The following is a 6,095-nucleotide window of genomic DNA, read 5'->3' as shown; positions in this document are numbered from 1 at the left end:
AGTCGAAGAAGGTGGATACGTGTCAGTGTGACATTGGCCCAAAACTGGATCATCTACGGCCAGCATCATTACTTTTTCCTGCAACTTATTGCAACAAAGAATAAAAAACTTCCACGTAGTTCTTTTTTAAATTAATTTACCATTTTGTTCCAACATCGTATAAAGCTGTCATTTTCCCTAGGGTTTTCTTTTTCCCTTGGATTTTCTCGGGAAACAAACAGAAAATATGGAAGGAGAGGAGCTGCGTCGTTCCGAAGCAAACACGGTCGATCTTCTGAATCAATTCGAACGTATCTTGGAATCCGATCCCCAAATGTAAGTAATTCGTACTTGTATGTTAGTAGATAATCAGTGATTGCAGGTTTAGCTTCTCTGTTTTCAGTAAAGACGCAGACTTTGTGTTCGGTGAAATGCCACTAGAGTTTTGTATATATAGGTTTTATTCGTGCTTGGTTGGTGAACCTTCACAAAGTGTAATTTCCGTGTCGAAAAGTACAGATATTTGATCCCGCATGAGTTGATCCATGCATATGTAAAAGTAACAGCTTGATTTTACTTGGATTCATATTTTTTTGGAAAATGTCCATTCAGTGTTAGTTCAAATTCAAAACGTGGATTCAGTGTTAGTTCATTACTGTTACTGAGGCTGGGATTTCGATAACGGTCCAAGTATGCCTTATTCTTATGCTAAGTTTTTGAATTTGGTGTGTGTGTGTAATTGTGGGTGCATTATGATTTTGTGTAGAGGTGCTCTCTTTTTTTTTTTAATTTTGGAAGGGTTCTCAGTTATATTTTTGGAATATGTAGTAATGCCGTCGTCTTATATATTGTTCTTTCCTCTTGATTGAACCCAAAGATGAAGTGGGATTTCTTCACCCGTCCCAGTTTTCCAAGCTGAATAAAGAGGCAGGCCATTCCTCACCCTCATCTGATGACAACGGTGCTGCGCTCAGCTGCTGGCAACTCAGTTTTTTGGAATAGGGATCATAAGTTGGGGATTTCAACGCAAGTTCTTTTTCGGTTGTATGAGGCTGCTAAGCATGCGTTTATGGCAGCAAGTAGACAATATAAGGCACTTAACAGCAGATCAGATGTATCTGGGGATGAGAAGTCTTTGTATGTGTCATTATCTTTGGATAATAGTTTTGAAAGTGACGTCATGAAGCATAGCAGGGCACTTTTGTTGCTAAGTAGTGATTTCGGCACTGCATGGCATTCCAGGTTTTCCCCCTTTTCATTTTCGGTTCAGTAGTACTTTGTCCTCTCTCTTATACTTGTTCTAACATAATTGTTTTAAAATAGTAGCAGATATGCATGTGAAGCAACGGTCCTTAGTAGTGTCATGTTCTTTGGTTTCTTGATATGGAGATTCATCTATCTTCCTCTAGAGTTTTTGATGTGCAATTATTTACTATAATTATATATCAATAATTTTGGATCTTCTTGATCTTGTCTGCTTTTCAATTTATGTCATGACGCCTACTTGATCTAGTATATGTGATGCAGGAAGCTCGTTGTGTCACAGAAGCATAAGCTCTCAGCATTTTTGGATAAACAACATGTGTGGTTAATTGTTTTGCCATCTTTGTTCTCATTTTTATTCTTTCTATGCATGTTTTTGATTGCAATTTAACAACTGATTGTAGAAACTTTTGTCTTTGTATGTTGATGCTTCTTAATAGTGGTGGTGCCGTGCATATTCTTGGTTAAATTAATCGAGTACATCCGTAATTTGGAATAGTTCTTTTCTAAATTGGCAAGAATTTTTTCAGTCGAGGAGATTGTTGGATACTTCTTCTAATTGGATCAATGGAAGCGATAGCCATTGATTGGTGGTATCTTTTGGCAGGATTACAAGGACTTTGTTGTGGATGGGATTTAAACAGAACCTTTCAACTTGATTAACGAGGAGAACGAAGTAGGTTATTTTAATGCAGATGGAAAGTATATTACATATGCCATTAAAAATGAAGTCAAGGTAAACATGTTTATCATTTTTGGCAATAAGCATGATTATAATTCTTGGGTAGTTAATGCTAGAGTGTTTATCGTACAATTAGGTTCTTGGAGGTTACTGATGATTTGCTATGCGTGTAGAGCATAAAATATTATTTTATACCGAAGCTTTCATCTCTCTAATTAAATTCAGTTGAATTAAGTAATTCAGTCGATTACTTAATTCAGTAAAAGAGACAACCAAAGAACAACGTGGAGGTGGAGTCAAATACATAATCATAGAATCAGAAACTAAGGTAATCTTTATGCATTTCGTTTGATTTATTTGAATAGGATGATTTATAACTGTTTCAGTATTATGTTTCTTCGTATGCAGATTACCATATGTATTTGAGAGCACAGCTGATGTAAGTTCTCTCTTTATGCCTCTATCTCTCTGTGCATTGATCTGTTTTCTGTCAATTTTATTCTTCTGTATGCATTATGTTTATGAGTGTGTGTTGCTCAGTCTCCAATGATTATTTATATTTTCCGAGGGTATAATGGGAGGAAAAATCCATTCAACCTCCACCAAATTGTAGGGAATCCAATTAAGATGCTTAAGATGCTTAAGCTTTGAAAATTGCAGATTTATAAACTATGAGTAGAGTTTCCGGGCAATATAGTCATTTCTTAATGGACAATGAATAATTAAGGTTTGAAATCGAAAAGTAGATTGCAAATGTCATTCGTGATGAAAAACCTACAGGAACATTAGTTCTTAGCATATGTGAAACATGTGTGAATTTTAATCACAAAGTGCAGTTGTACTCGAAACTGAGATAGTGACGTTTAATTGTTCTCCTATGGGATGTGGTTGATCTTACCCTTTATATGTTTAATATTATATATACTTAGTTGAGTTATTTTTTCCTTTTGGGATTCAGGGCCATACACTATTGATCCCTCAAATTTTTTGCCATGAAGCAAAATGTGGTGACTCGCTCAGACAGCTGACTCCTTTTCAATAGAAGGGAATAGCAAAACTAACCCAGCTGGGAAGTAACTTTCACCAATCACTGTCTTGGCACTTTTACTTAAGTGAATACATTGTTGTTTATTCTGGCCATCTTTCCAAGATCAAGCCCATTGCTCAGTTGGATAAAGTTTGCATCCTCAGTTGTGCTGTATCGACAGGTTTGGATTTTTGGGTGCCGCTCTCATGTAGCAAAACAAAAAAATTTCTTCAGTTGCTGTTTATTGGCCTTGCTGTAAGTTTGGACAAATTTTGTTGATCCCATATTCTTTATTCTAATAAATTGCATTTATTTTCTCTTCCGTATTCTAATAGATAGCATCTCTATCTTTTGAACAGTGAGCAATTGGACACTGCCAACTTTTGATAATTATGATCACTGTCAACCTCTATCTTAGGTATAGAAATCTAGCTTTAATAAATTATGTTTTCTGTATGTACATATTATCAAAACATTACGCGCAGGCACTGTTGCTAGCTTTCATCTAAATCAAAATTTGGTCCAAACCAAATCAAATTTTGCAGTAGGATATTTTCAAACTAGCCCTCTTGAAGTTGTTTTACAAGTGGTGTACAGTGTACTGGACTGTTCCTATAAATTGAAAAATCTCTCATCATTGTGTGAACCATAAGGTACCGTGTAGAATTTGGCGTTAAGGTAGAATAAAAAGGACGCCTCATAGAATTTAGGGTGTAGAACCACAAGTCAACGCCGTGTATAATTTGGCATTATAGTGGAAGAAAAAGAGCACCTCGTAGAATTTAGGGTGTAGGACCACAAGTCAATTTACCAAGACTCAAGTCTTCAGTCAACTGCGCCGCGTAGGCGGGTTTATTAATTATAAGAAGAAGAAAGTAGTTCCGGTAGAAAAAATGAAAATCAATATCAAATATCCATGTGAAGGAATAAACCATTGGATTATAAAATTAAGGTTTGAAATATAGTCATTTCTTAATGGGCAATGAATAATTAAGGTTTGAAATCGAAAAGTAGATTGCAAATGTCGTTCGTGATGAAAAACCTAAGGAACATTAGTTCTTAGCATATGTGAAACATGTGTGAATTTTAATCACAAAGTGCAGTTGTACTCGAAACTGAGAGAGTGGCGTTTAATTGTTCTATGGAATGTTGTTGATCTTACCCTTTGTATATACTTAGTTGAGTTATTTTTTCCTTTTGGGATTCAGGGCCATACACTATTGATCCCTCAAATTTTTGCCATGAAGCAAAATGTGGTGACTCACGCAGACAGCTAACTCCTTTTCAATAGAAAGGAATAGCCAAACTAACCCAGTTGGGAAATAACGTTCACCAATCACCGTCTTGGCACTTTTACTTAAGTGAATACATTGTTGTTCATTATGGCCGTCTTTCCAAGATCAAGCCCCTTGCTCAGTTGGATAAAGTTGGCATCCTCAGTTGTGCCGTATCGACAGGTTTGGATTTTTGGGTGCCCCCCTCATGTAGCAAAACGAAAAATTATCTTCAGTTGCTGTTTATTGGCCTCGCTGTAAGTTGGGACAAACTTTGTTGATCCCATATTCTTTATTCTAATAAATTGCATTTATTTTCTCTTCCGTATTCATACTGATACATGCATGATCTTGGCTACTGAAGGTGCAAGATTTCTGGGGCGCCACTGAGTATTGGGGTGGAGTCGGGTGGACTTGAATCCCAAGAGGTTTGACAAAGGTAGATATAATTTTTTCCCATTTTGATTTACCATGGTTTAACAGGTAGTTTAGTGAGAAAATCTAGAAATAGAATTTTGCTTATAACTTTTCTTTCCCTGGTGATAACTAAGAAATTCGGAGTAAATTGACTTGTGAATTCGAATGACAATGACAAATCAGTGCACGAGATGAAAAATGATTCACCATTCTTATTATGCGTGGGACATGAATCAACATAGATAGTTAAGTAGTAACTTTGACTTTATATTTTTATTTTCTTTCTACTTTTCATCTACCCAAGTCTACAATGCATATGCGACTAAGGAAAAGACCAAGACATCAACCAGTGCAGAAGCTCCTGATAGGACTAATTGTAGACAGCTCTGAAACTACCTCTTCTATTCAAACGTGGAGGAGAGAAACTCCACCACGTTTGATGCAAAGCAGTTCGTCTCAAATTGCAACTTCCTCGGTTTCTCAAATCTCAACGATCAATCTGCAGTGTCCCTCAAGCGGTTTCTCTCAAACTCTTACAATTTGCATTGTGTTTCTCTCCCTACACTCTCATCAACACTATCACTGCTCTCTTAGATGAGCACTACAAATTTAAGCCTGATGCTGGTATGTGATTTCCACTCCATCTCATCTCTTATTTCAAATTTTACGGTAATTTTCAAACCTTTTGTACAATCAGGTAAATCTCCATATAATTGAATAATAGAGATTTTTTTTTTTTTTGTCTCTCTTTTTTAGCTCCTTCATCAATTCATTGGCTACGTTTGACTTAAGTAAATGGGAAATCATTAATTGGTACGGATCAAGATATATTTCTTTTGTGTTTTTGGATTATTTAAAGGGATGTGCAAATAGATGGGAACAGTGGAATTCATTTTGATAAAAACAAAGAGAAAATAACCTTGCTGGATTATACTTCTTGGTTAAATAGATTGACAAATTTAGTTTTTTATATGGAATTCTTACTAATTCCAATTCGTAATATATAGCAAGAGAAAAATCATGGGCAAAGCAAAAAAGAATAGGCACCAATTCAACAGCATGGTGGCCAAGAAAAAGGATGGCCATTCCCAAACAAGCAAGACCAGAGATTGAACAGGAAAAAACATAAACACAACAGATGTGCGGTGCCAACCTTCTGATATGGACATATGTATATTTTCGTATTTGAACAATGAGCAGTTGAAGACTGCCAATCTTTCGATACTATGATTATTTTGAGTACATGATACTATGAACTTATGTACATGAATTAAGCTTTTATAGCATCTCTATCTTTTGAACAGTGAGCAGTTGGACACTGCTAACTTTTGATAATTACGATCACTGTCAACCTCTATCTTAGGTATAGAAGTCTAGCTTTAATAAATGATGTTTTCTGTATGTACATATTATCAAAACATTTTAAACACCCGCAGCAACGCGCGGACACTCT

The 6,095-nt window shown here is 35.9% G+C and overlaps 1 long non-coding RNA gene across 1 annotated transcript; it reads left to right on the top strand.

Annotated features, from left to right (window-relative positions):
- The first annotated feature begins 171 nt into the window (after positions 1-171).
- LOC108172376 (uncharacterized) lies at positions 172-5,943 on the top strand. Its single transcript, XR_011573911.1, has 11 exons — positions 172-315; positions 857-1,221; positions 1,850-1,978; positions 2,098-2,252; positions 2,333-2,363; positions 2,883-3,206; positions 3,311-3,369; positions 4,160-4,482; positions 4,590-4,664; positions 4,947-5,266; positions 5,650-5,943. It is a non-coding gene; the product is annotated as an uncharacterized lncRNA (long non-coding RNA).
- Positions 5,944-6,095: the final 152 nt, after the last annotated feature.

This window comes from Malus domestica, chromosome 12, assembly GCF_042453785.1.
Source record: "Malus domestica chromosome 12, GDT2T_hap1".
NCBI classification, from domain to species: domain Eukaryota; kingdom Viridiplantae; phylum Streptophyta; class Magnoliopsida; order Rosales; family Rosaceae; genus Malus; species Malus domestica.
The sequence above is the reverse complement of the archived record's forward strand: the minus strand, read 5'-3'. Positions and strand labels throughout refer to the sequence as shown.